The sequence below is a fragment of the Mytilus galloprovincialis genome, chromosome 10, assembly GCF_965363235.1.
Source record: "Mytilus galloprovincialis chromosome 10, xbMytGall1.hap1.1, whole genome shotgun sequence".
NCBI classification, from domain to species: domain Eukaryota; kingdom Metazoa; phylum Mollusca; class Bivalvia; order Mytilida; family Mytilidae; genus Mytilus; species Mytilus galloprovincialis.
In genome coordinates this window covers 35,822,368-35,836,572 of record NC_134847.1, presented here as the reverse complement: position 1 = coordinate 35,836,572, position 14,205 = coordinate 35,822,368, and positions in this window count along the sequence as shown.

Here is a 14,205-nt window from a genome sequence, read left to right as displayed (position 1 = left end):
TTCTACCTAGAACTGATCCTGACAGTTCTACCCTAGAACAGTTTTAGATAGTTCTAGCTAGAACTGACCAAATATTTGGTCAGTTCTACATCTAGAACAGTTAGAATTGATTTTTATAAATTCTACGGCCAGAATTGATTTATAAGTTCTGCGGCTAAAATTGATTTATAAATTCTACGGCTAAAATTGATTTATAAACTCTACGGCTAGAGTTGATTTATAAGTTTTAAGAACTATTTGCCTTAATATAAAACTTGGGTAAAAAAGCGATTTAAATTATATAGAGTTTTGCTATTTTGCCGATTTTATTTCAGATTCATAATCGGCAAGAGAACATGTTTAACCTGTTAACCACGCCATATTCTGCATGTATGTGCCTGTATGGGCATTATTATTTGAATTGTTTTACATTTGTTATTCCGGGAGTCAGAATGGCTCGTTATCACATAACAAAATTATCGGACCTCATTAACCAATATAATATCAGTTTACGAGTAGTTTTCATACCTCGGACGACCTGTTTAACAAAATTCTTTTGACCGTATCAATCTAAACTGCCATTATTTGCTTTTTCTTTCTGCAAATCTATATAGCTGCAAAGTACTTCAGTTTTAATTTTAGGTCTAGAGGGACTGTAATATACAAGTTACAGCAATTTAAAAAAAAAAGATTGTTCTCATCAATTTATAGTGCCAGCATGCAGGGGCAGATCCAGCCATTTTTAAAAGGCTGGGGGGGGGGGGGGGTCCAACTAAATGCTCCCATTCAAATGCATTGATGTTAAAAAAAAAGTGGGGTTCCAACCCCTGGACCCCCTCCCCTTGATCCTAAATATTGAATCATAAACAAATATCAGTAGTTTTTATACTTCAGACTGAGTCGTGTAATAAAATCTTTTGACTGCATCAACCAAAACTTACCTTATTTGCTTTTTATTATGTAAATCTATATAGCTGCACAGCAATTCAGTTATAATTTTAGGTCGAGAGGGACTGTAGTATATAAATAACTGCAATATTGGAAATCAATGACCACAATTTTTTTTTCGCATCAATTGAGGGTGCCAGCATTTCCTATTTTTATTCAAAATATCGCATCAGAAACAAATATCAGTAGTTTTCATACCACAGACTGACTCATGTAACAAAATTATTTGTCTGCATCAATCAAAACTGACCTTATTTGACAGCATCAACCAAAACTGACCATATTTGACCACATCAACCAAAAATGACCATATTTGCTCTTTTTTATGTAACTCGTATAGTCGCATAGTAAATCTGCAATATTTTTATGTAAGGATGGAGTGTATAATCATGATAATACAAATGATCTATATTATAGGGTTATTGCATGAATATTGGGGAATATTGTTCCAAGTAGAATTTTATATTGCACGAGCTTATATTTTTATAGCAGGATGGATTGTTTAATATAAATGAAAGCAATATTGGAAAACAAAGTTATGCTCGCATCAGTTTATATTGCCAGCATGTCCTCTTTTAAATCAAAATTTTGAATCGTAAACTAATTTCAGTAGTTTTGATATCTCAGACTGAGTAATGGATATAACAAAATTATTTGTCCGCATCACCCAAAACCATGAAAACTGACCATATTTATAGCTTACTATGCGGTATGGGCTTTGCTCATGGTTGAAGGCCATACGTTCACCTGTAGTTGTTAATGTCTGTGTCATTTTGGTCCTTTGTGGATAGTTGTCTCATTGGCAATCATACCACATCTTTTTTATATTTGACAGCATCAACCAAAACTGACCATATTTACACTTTATAATGTAAATCTTAATTTATATATATAGCCGCATAGTAAATAAAGGCAACAGTAGTATACCGCTGTTCAAAACTCATAAATCCATGGACGAAAAAAAAAATCGGGGTAACAAACTGAAACCGAGGGAAACGCATTAAATATAAGAGGAGAACAACGACATAACACTAAAATGTAACACACATAGACAAAATCCCACGAGAATAACAAATATAACATATATATAGTAAATCACTTATAGTTACATATCACGATGGATTGTATAATTCAAATGACAGCAATATTGTAACACATTGGCTACAAACAAATTTCCACATCAATTTAGAGTACCAGCAATTTTCTGCAAGTCCTCTTTTTATTCAAAATATTGAATTGTAAACAAATTTCAGTAGTTCCGATATACATGTATCAGACTGAGTCGTTTTAACAAAATTATTTGACCATATCAACCAAAACTGAACTTATTTACACTTATCATGTAAATATATATGGCCTCATTGTAAACCAATAATATTTCTATGTCAGGACGGATCGTATGATAAAAATGACACCTGGCTGACCCGGCCTCTTGAACTTTTGAAGCATACAACAATCACTTTTCCATTGTGGCGTCAGATATTTTGTTTTATGACGTCACATTTTTACGGGAACCTGTGTGATATCCAGTAATGGCAGACAAATAGCGATAAGATGTATTTATACCATATCTAAAAATTTAGCGCGCCGTTATTTCCTCTCAGTATCGATAATAATGAACCGTCACTAAAGTGACTTTTTAAGTCCGTTAGTTTGTGCTGAGACTACTATATAGTAGTATATAGTAGTCTCAGGTTTGTAATGGGTTTTTTATTTAAACAAAACTATAACATGACTGATTCATATACTTTATTTTAAAATAAAAAGTACATGTATGGGAAGTTCTCTTCTTGAAATAGAATACTGTTAATATAATTTGAAGAAGGCAAAGAAAAATGCATGATTTTGTTTGTAGCCGAACGTCCAGGGGCAAATGTTTCATTTATGTTCAGATGAGTATATTTTTATGAGTTCCAGACTCCCTGATATCATTTATAATCGTTATGGATAAGACTGGCTAAATTGACGAGATGGTGCAAATGTATAGTTTTTTTACGTTATAATACAACACTTTTTTCATCAATATCCCATAATTAATCCACTGTACAATTTTCGTTTGAACATTTGTCAAAACAGAATCTTAAATGAATGTAAATCCAAGGCAAACAAGGTAAATTACGATTAAAATTCCATGAATAAAATGCAGACTTATATTTATGAAGAGACTGTTAAAAACGGGGAACGAAGAACCGTAAACAATGAGGTCTCCTATGCAATCTTATAAAAATATTTCTCCGATGAGTTGGATAACCTCCTATTCACTTCGATATTTGTACATGTAACGTTCGATCAGTAAAAATATAGAAAATCTGCTATAGCAAAGTAATTGGAAGTGATTTATTTCTTCTAAATTCTAAAGTGCCCTTACTGCAGTGACGTCATTTAGAACTGTTCTACAGTCCTGACTGATTTAGTCAGTTCTGCTGACAGTTCTACGGTTAGAACTGATTTGGACAGTTCTACCTAGAACTGATTTAGACAGTTCTACCCTAGAACTGATCCTGACAGTTCTACCTAGAACTGATTCTGACAGTTCTACTTAGAACAGTTCTAGGGTAGAAGTGTTCTAGGTAGAACTGTTCTAGGACAGGTTAGAACAGTTCTATGACAGATATTCTGACAGTTCTTTTGAGAGGTTAGAAGTGATTTCCATTGTATGTACTATAACTTATAATGACTTCATACTGTGCGAGTAAAACAAGTATAATTTACCTTTTCATAGTCTTCTTTGATTTTGTTAATTCCTTCCATAAATTCATCTCGTGTTATGGTAATTTCTTTTAACTTTAATGCTTTAATTTGCCTAATTACGTAATCCTTGTGTGAAGGACTGATTTTGTTGGCAATAGAGATAACAGCATCTTCGAGTTCATTCCACTTTGTGTTGAACGATAATTCCGTTAATTTTCCATTCGAGTGTGCAAGATTATTTCTGATTTTCCTAATAGCTTCAAGTTCCTTTACAACACTAGCAAACACGCTTGTATCACATGTTTTTAAAAGGCAGTAAACTGTTCCAATATCTATATCAATAGTTTTGACACCAGGAATTGCAACAATTTTGCATATGCAATGCTGAGATATATCTCCGTTTTTCCTTTTCAGTTCGTGATTCGAATTAATTTGCCCATATAAGTCGTACATTGATGCCATTTGATATTCCACAAATGCATTTCTTGGATAAAGAAATTTGTCTTTGTCGTCTTGACACTGACAACATGGTACACCCGGAATCCATTGGTGAAACATGTCATGCTTGAATAGGTTAAGAAAGTCCTCAAAACTCCTTTTACCCAGTACCTTGATATTTATAAAAAGACTGACGATTTCCATTGCTTTTACAAAACAAAACGAAAACAATTTTGTAAACCGTTGTTCTGCTTCCATTTTCTTCGGCTGAACATCTGAAATATTAATTAAAACAGATAACAAATTATTCGTTATCGTAAGACTACATTTTTTTCTGTATTATTTCGTTTTCTTTTTAATTGATTATAACGTACATTACAGAAATTACAAAATGTTCAAGACAACTTATTTACTATAGGTAAAATCACAATATCTACGAAACAATATTTTTAGAAATAGTTTAAAACATATCCTTTTTTAATTTCCTATTTGATTCACAAATGCAAGGTTTGTACCCCTTATACCGCAGTTTGTGCAGATCGTTGTAAGGTCGTAGTACGGTCGTGATGATCATGATGAGCGATGCCAACTTTGAACATGTTCAAAACAATCGTGGAGCAGTCGTGGCGAAATCAAGTCGTAGTAGAAACGTAGTGAGAGCGCAGTAAGATCGCGAAGGTCGTTGTACCATCGTAGCGAAAGCGTTATATTATTCGGAGAGACTGCGCTACGTTCTATCAGCGACGTTATTACGACCTCACTACGACCATCACGTTCTTACCGCGACCCAACTACGCTTCCACTACGACTATACCACGTTTACACCACGCTGTTCAAGATAGGAATAACATTTTTTTATTCAAATGACACTGATGAGTCTTTTGAAGACGAAACATGCGTCAAGAGCAAAAATACAATTTCAAACCCGATATCTAAATGAGTTTATTTGTTCTGTTTAATACTATTTACGGAACGACAACACCAGTATAACTTAAATCACCAAAACAATTTCACGACGGAATAGAAGTATGCTTAAATTATCGTCAAATGGCCATCAGTTTTTACCTTTAGGACATAATTACTAATTTGTTCCCTTATTCATGTTATTCAAATTACACCTATAATATTCCGTAACGTTAGAGGTGTTTGCATGAAATAGTTATCAAAAGTAACAGGATTATAATTTAGTACGCCAGACGCACGTTTCGTCTACATCTACTCATCAGTGACGCTCATTTCAAAACATTTATAAAGCCAAACAAGTGCAAAGTTGAAGAGCATTGGGGATCCCAAATTCCAAAAAGTTGTGCCAAATATGGCTAAGGGAATAACATTAACGGTACCAATTTTCTTTCACCAGATGCGTATTTCGAAAAAAACATGTCTCTTCAGTGATGCTCGTGGCCAAATAATTGAAATCCAAAGCTTATATAATAGATGAAGAGCTATAATCAAAAAGGTCCAAAAAGTATAACCAAATCCGTGAAAGGAATCAGAGCTTTACATGAGAGAGATACATTCCTTAATTGATAATAATTTCAAACATTTTATAACAGCAAATTTTAATAACACAAAACAATCCGTATTTTCATGCCAGTACCTTAGTACTTAGCCTGGGATAAGAAAATCCTTAGTTTTTTGAAAAATTAAAAGTTTTGTAAACAGGAAATATATAAAAAAAAAATGACCGAAGCGTTTACTACTGGGCTGGTGATACACTCGGGGACGAAACGTCCACCATTTATAATTACAATGCACAGAAAAAAAACATACTATATATGTCTAAATTAAATCCCCAACAACACAAACTGTAGATTGATGACATGTCATATTTAATATACAATATAGCCTTTTCAGTAAAGGATTAAATAAGTGTATTGAATAGTAAAATAAGACGAATTTCAAATATATTATAGAAATCATTCTACCTATAAAATATACATTTATTTGCAGGTTATCAAATGTATATATATTTGCCACATTTGGTAACTTCTGTTTGTAAACTAAGTTGTTAAACCTAATGACACAGAAATTAACAACTATAGATCACCATAAGGACTACAACAATGACCAAAAACAAACGAAAAACTCAAACCTCCTAGTAATCCAAAAAAGGAAATGATAAATGTAGAACAATCCAAACATGAAAAAACTATTTGTCTACTTTGTGTAAAAAACAATGAACGAAATACAAATATGACAAACAACAACAAACAACAACCTAAGAATTACATCATGAATAGCAAGGATTATCACGTTGCTTAACATTGATATTTTTAATATTTGAATACTTTTCCTTACTTTACATTATGTACATATGTATTTTTCTAATTTCTTTTAGAATAATGAGAATGTCCTTCAATGAAACATTATTCAACGTAAACTAATGCCGTGTTTACGTAAGGTTAGTATTGTCTCTTATTATTGAAAATATCAACTACTGTTTATTAAAACTAGGAAATACAAGATTTGTTTTTTTAGTGGAAAAAATGTCATGCAAAAAAGAAGCACAAGTTACATTAAACGAAAATACACTGACAACGTCATGGTTACCAAAGAAAAAGAAACAAATAGACAAACAGGCAGACAAACAACAGTGCTTAAATTAACACAGACAAAGACTTAGCAACACGTACCCCTTTGAAATTTTATATCAGGTGCTCTGCCATGGAAGGTTAAACAAATTCTGCTCCACATGTAGCACCAGTTTTGTTGCTCAATTAAATCCACACCGCTTTTAAAAGGTTTTTATTATAAATTACGTAATATAAAATTACTTGTAGTGTTCATACACTGTAACAATGTGTTTCATTTTTGTCTTTCACTGTGCAGGTACAATTATATTTGTATTGTTACTGGGCAGTGATTTCTAAAGTTTATTACTGTCGATTGCATTGCATGTGTAAGTATAGGATATATCGTTGGTGAGCTTGCTTGCTAGCTAAACCGTAAAGTTATCATTTGATATTATACTATCACTCTTTCGAAGAAGCCTAGTCCTACAGACAGATATATTAGTTATCTGTCGGACTAGTGTACTCTTAAAAAAGGGTAGTTTACATAACCTAATAATGCCTCCACGGTTCAGTTACATGAAGCAAGCAAGCAAACTAGAGATATTACTTTTATCTACACACTCAATGCAATCGGCTGTACTAACATTGATTTGCTCATCATGATTAATGGGATTGTTTTGTGTGTGAAGGTAAATAACTCATAAAATGAATATTTTAATATGAGGTGAAAGCATCATATTTCAAAAATAAACTGGCAATGCCATGACAAAAAAGGACCGAAAGACAAACAACAATATTTACCAATTTTTATCTTTCTTAAAAGCTGTGGACTGCTTCGCTATATCCTAATTCAATTTAATATGCGTGCATGTGGTATTTTAAATAGTTGATTAATATAAAATATATGGATTTACTTTTAAGAGTGTGCGTTATAAGTGTGCCTCTCTGGAGGCTTGCCTAGATTAGCAAGTTAAGTTATAAAATACAGATAATGCTTTTTTCAAAACGTTGTGTAGGAACATCGGTTAGCAAAACAAATCGTGCAAAGCAAATAAACGTGTATTGATCATTGATATTTCAATATTGATTTTCAGTGTGCAATATATGCATAATAAAACGAACATGAATTAATAACAGTTGATCGGAACTGATAAACACATAGTTGATTTTCCGGTTTTTAATGACCTATCCTGAACGCGAAAAGTCTGTAATTCTTTATCTTATTTAAACCAATGGCTGTTGCTGATTCTCAGCCGTATCATAAAGTAACCAATCAGTGATCAGTAATTATTTCAAGATGGCGTGTATGTTTACTGAAACTAATAGTTCCACACCGTGATACGAAACAATTAAATATACATCGGAGAGTCAGGTTGCCTGCATAAACATGAGAAAGTTCTCCCTCTGGTTTATGTTTAATTCGAACAAGTATGACCTCTCGGTGCATTGTCCAAAAAGAAAAAAAACTTTAAAATATGCTTTATCTTTTGAATAAGTGGTTGATCATATAATGTATGCCGTTGTGTGTTCTCGCTTATAGATGTTATCATATTATGTTTTGTGGATGCATGTCAACAAAACTAAAGACCCTTATCTTAAAACAATGCATTACAGGAATGACCAATAACATACTTTTAAATTTTGCGCAGACTAAAATCACTGAACTGGAATCCAGACTTGACTATACAATAGATAAAGCACATTATCACGTTGAGAAGGGAAAAAAATGACGAAAAAATAAAAAATAATGCAAAACAGAGATTACCTGAGGAAAATAAAACTTCTACTATCCCGTGTAAGTCAAATAGAAATTAAAGTGTGAAACAAACCCAACAAAAACACCTGCTGAACACAATTTATCATTCAAGCATATTAAACACGACGATATCAGTAACATAAAGGACCGAAGTAGCATGAAACTCTTAAAAATTGATGATATCACCAGGGAAATTGGACTTGAAACAGAATCCACAAAATTAGAAATATTTGGCATTCGCGTCTCCATCTATAATTTCAAATCGAACACATCTGTTACGAGTGCAAGGTTAAAGGTTTTGGTTTACTTCTGGAAGGATAAACATAGGAACATTGTACCTGATAAACAAAATGAAACTGAGACACATAGACAAACTATCCTATATTTATATTAAGGTAGATAGATGAAAATATGAAAGGACAAACTGGAGCAAATGTAAGAAAGCTTTTAAAATTTCTCACCCAGCACTCAATATTAGAAACGAAAAAATCTTCAACGTGCACGGCAAAACCTCGTCAATAAAAAGCAACAAACAGCACAGGAATGTTAACGTCAAATGCGCTTAATAATATCACCCTCCACTGACCACCCATTGATAAATGTAAGCGTATGGAATTAAAATGGTTCGAACGAACATAACGCTGAAAGTAAACACTAACTAAAGGTGTAGTTTAGTGTATGAATTCAGATGAATTTGGATTAAAAAGATTTCAAAGATATTAAACTAGTTGTATTCCAAACTATGAAAATAAGAACAACGCAATAGCGAAAAATAAACCAATCAATAAGAATGACTTATAAAATAAAAAAGATACGTTATAAAAGTTATTCCAATAGACATGTTACATAAAGCCGAGATTTTTTCCCGTTTCGGGCCGAATTCTAATTCCTTATATCGTTGATATGGCAAGCCAATGCACTATTATTGCCTTTATACTGCGATATAAAAAAACATTTTCAATTGTTGTTTAATCTGTAAATGTTATTTACTTGATTTAAATATTGTGATTTTTTTTTTAATAAGGTCTTATATCATGCAGGCGGAGAAAAAATACAACACGATGAAATGTATATTACCTGTTGAAACCAGCAACCGATTGTGAACGAATTCGTTTGAATATGGACTAAAATATCAGCAATAAGCATAAAACATAATTATTTATAGGTTGCAAACAACAGATTTTAACAACTGAAATATGTTTTTCCAAAAATTGTAAAAGAAACAAGTTTGAGTCGTTCCACGCATCGTTGTATACATTGGAAACAAGAAAAAGGTTGAGGAGGTCGTATGAATAATTAAATATAATTTCGGCAACTTCTATTTAAATATTCATGAAGAAAAGTGATATCGGGTCAGTGACTGAATATGACATAGAAATATACAGTCAACGCATTTTGACTGCTCATATAGAACGAGTGCAGTATAAAAAGCAATACACAGCCTAACCATTGCAAGTGGTATTCATAGCTTGCAAAATGCGTATTCAAAACGGAATTGATGATATATATTCAGAGTTTGTTGAATTGGTCAAAATGAGATGAACGAGAAACTCAATTACAAAGTAACTGTTAAAAATCAAGCAGCAAAAGAAAGGTCGTAGGCATGGTAGAAAACAAAAAAGTTCTTTGATTTATTAATTTACGTTTTTTGATTGAGTTAAGCCTGCCAATTGATATTTTATCGTGTGTTTTTCTATGCTGTGATGTTATGCTATTGTTTAAGAAAAAAAGGAAAAAGTATTGGTACCATTAAAACGTTTAATCCCGCTGCAAATGTTTGCACCTGTCCTAAGTCAGGAATCTGATGTACAGTAGTTGTCGTTTGTTTATGTAATTTATACGTGTTTCTCGTTTCTCGTTTTTTTTAAATAGATTAGACCGTTGGTTTTCCCGTTTGAATGGTTTTACACTAGTAATTTTGGGGCCTTTTATAGCTTGTTGTGAGCCAAACCTCTGTGTTGAAGGCCGTGCATTGACCTACAGAATAATGGTTTACTTTTTGAAATTGTTATTTGGATGGAGAGTTGTCTTATTGGCACTCACATCACATCTTCCTATATCTATTTGAGCATTGCACTTTCTAAATTGTGGAAACATGTGAGAAAACATCAAAATGTTTACTTGCAGTATGAGGAACTCCTAAAGAAAAGAACAGTCTTTTCCAAATGTTTAAGAAAGCCGAAAAACAAACACACCAAGCAGAACATCAATTGTATGCAGAGCATTGAGACAAAAATCCCCAAAAAACTTCTAAGATATAATCAGCAAACGTGTACAGACTATTGGGAAGCACACACAAGCTGTTCTGGAACGGGAAGTACACATTAAATTCGAACTAACGAAATGTATAACGCCAAAACAATACTTGAGCAAGGCAGAGATGCCATAAAATCCACAACTAATAAAGCAACCTGTTTAGAAAAGGTACCAAATGAAGTATTTAAATGTGTAATGATAATCAAGATTCTATTGAAATTATTCCAGTCGTGTTTTGATGACAATATTTTGCCGTGTTAATTGGCGTACAGTATCACATATTCGGTACTAAAGAAATCGATAAATTATAAAATGCAACTTTACCACATGTCAACGAGTGTGATGTCAACAGCAGCATAACTGTATAATAATGATAATAATTGTTTTGAAACTGAAATGACTTACTCTGTGAGGATTTAAATGGTTTCCGAAGGCTAGGACGATCATGCATTGATCGGATACTTACATATATTCAAATTTATGACGACGAAAAGCAGAAAAATTGCAGAAACTTGTGTGTCTCATATATTGTGTTGGGCGATTGATTCATTGAATCATAAACCATAAGTGTTGGGTAAGTAGCTATCAAAGGTACCAGGATTATAATTTAGTAAGCCAGACGCACGTTTCGTCTACACAAGACTCATCAGTGACGCTTATATCAAAATATTTATTAAGCCAAACAGGAACAAAGTTGATGAGTATTGAGGATCCAAAATTCCAAAAAGTTGTGCCAAATAAGGCTTAGGTAATGTATGCAAGGGATAAGAAAATCCTTAGTTTTTCGAAAATTTGCTTAGAAACATTTAAAGTGACATAAATAGTGTGTATAAACCTACACAGCTGTGAGAAATTGAAAACATGGCTACTGATTGCTTTCCTATACAAAGCAGAGTCAGACAGATGTACAATTCATCAGATGTGGATACTAAAAATTCACAATACTATCTGAGACTATTTCTTCTTGCAATAGTATTAAAAAATTACACTTTACAGTATTATTCTCTTTTTCAAACTAAAAAAAATTTGAAAGAGTAGGGATTTGCTTTGTTTCATAAAAAGAATGGTCAAGTTGGAAAGATGCTTGATTTCTTGTTTCCAATTGTGAACTTTCTATTTATATGTACCAACACACAAGTAGCCTTGCATACGGAGTTCATATCTCCCAAGAATTTTAGTCATTTCGTACCCTTACCATTTCGTACCTTGGCAAAACCCCTCTCGTAAACTGACCATTTCTTACCTTGACCATTTCGTACCTCACGGAATATGTTACATGTATACCCTTTCGTAATTATGGAAAATTGATATGTATACCATTTAGTACCTCATGGAATATTGACAGGTATACTATTTAGTCCATCATTGAAAATTCATATGCATACCATCTCGTACCTCAAGGAATATTTGTGGGTATAAGATCTCGGACCTCATGGACGATTTGTATGTTTACTATTCCGTACATCATCGAGGTTTTGTGTTATACCGTAAAAGCTTTTTGAGACTTCAAATATTTATTGAATACACGTGCCATTCAATTATTTGTCAGAAAGTATAATTGAACCTTAATGTATATATCATATTTTAAAAAGTATTACAATGATTTTCGAAAATATGCATTACACACTTGAACAGGATATCTACCTAACGTATATAAGATATAACGATAAAGATACCAGAAACATAACTTTTAATTTCTCAAATTAAAAAAGGCATAGCAAATTCCTTGTTTGGTCACAAATTCGTTTGCAAACTTTTCTATTCATGGCCTTCTTCGTGTGTGTATCTCAGTTTGTGTCCCTGTTCAATAAATGTCCTGACAAAAACGACTTTTAAAAACCAATAAATAATAACAGTTTAATATAATTATGTATTAGTTGGTTACCAAACCTCATTATTTTAGAGTTGAACAAAAATCATCTCAACATGATTATATCTTAAAAAAACAAAACTTCTAAGAATATATGATACAAAATGGTAACATTTAAGTACGAGGTACGAAACGCCCATTTGGCGTATTACATTATAAGCCTGGTATCTTTGATAACAATTTACAGGAATCCGGTAGAACCAGGACTCAAGTTAGCAATTTCTCTTAGGCACCTTACTCCTGCGGCAAAATATCGAACCATTTAGTACAGTTGGAGAGTTCCGCATAACAAAATACCGTTTTTGTACCAAAAGGTACAAAACATTAACAGATTTAGAATAGGAACTCCTACATTGCTTCAATTTTTTTTCGAATCAGAGTAGCGCAATATTTGCACACGTGGCATGTAAACAAAACGTAATACAAAACAAATCAACTGGACAAGTGCACTAAGATGTCCTTTGCCTTTAAACAAAAAGGGGTGAAATTGTTTGATACGTGATACCTTTGTCCTACTAACTTCACTTTCGGTAAGGCAAATGTTATAATCAACAGTTGACTCCTACTAGTATTTATTTCTTTCTGACACGCTCCCATCATCGCTAGCGACAACAGTGATAACAAAACGTGTATGCCCCGCCTTACAATATTAGAGGGGCATTATGTTTTCTGGTGTGTGTGTCCGTTCGTTCGTCTGCCCTTCAAACCGTCTATCCCGCTTCAGGTTAAAGTTTTTGGTCAATGTAGTTTTTGATGACGCTGAGCCTGAAGTCCAATAAACGTGACACTTAGAATACATGATATGATCTTAACTAATTTAAATGCCAAATTATGTTTTGACCCCAATTGTTTGGTTCACTGACAATGAAAAAAATAATAGTGCGAGTGGAGTGTCCGTGTTCTATAGATACATTCTTGTTACATGTCGGGTTCCATCAGTATGTTATTGCAGATGTGCAAAGCAAACACCGATTAATTTTTTCATCCGTTTTATCTGGTACACTTCTGTTAGTTGTTCGTTTTATGCTGTAATCGTTCGTTGGATCTACGATTGACATCCGTTCTGTCCGTTATGTTTCCGTTTCTCGTACGTTGCATGTCCTGTGTGTGTACGTGAGGCATTCGTTACGCGCCCGTTGTATTAATAGAGGTTTCTCGATTTGCTACGTATCAGGTACGGTTGGTACGTAACACAACCGTTGGTGCTGTTTTGGAGGTATCCTTTAATGCATGAGATTATTGTATTCATCATGATAAAAATAAAGAAATCGAATTGCATATCAGCGATAAAAACCTTAATCTTTTATTTTATTACGATTTCACTGCTTCTAGAAAACCTTGCTCGTGATTTTATACGATACCATTTATTTTGTGTAGAAGAGAATGAATCAAACCGTCCTTACTGGAACTGAGTTGCCTCGACCTTCCTCTTCTAAATATAGATTTCCATTTCTGTTTGGCTATGTTTTTGTTTTTTGAATATTTAGAAAAAAGATTAGAATGGAAAATGTTTTCTAATACTTAAATATAAATTGGAATAATTAGAAATTATTCATTAATAATATCTCAGGGGCGGATCCAGCCATTTTAAAAAGGGGGATTCCCAACTCAGGTAACAAAGGTTCCAATTCAAATGCATTGATCGGCAAAAAAGGGGGGTTCCAGCCCCGGACCCCCCCTGGATCCACCAATGTATCTTACTGGTGTTTGTATAACTAGTATACGTTATAAATTATAATGGCAAAACTGTG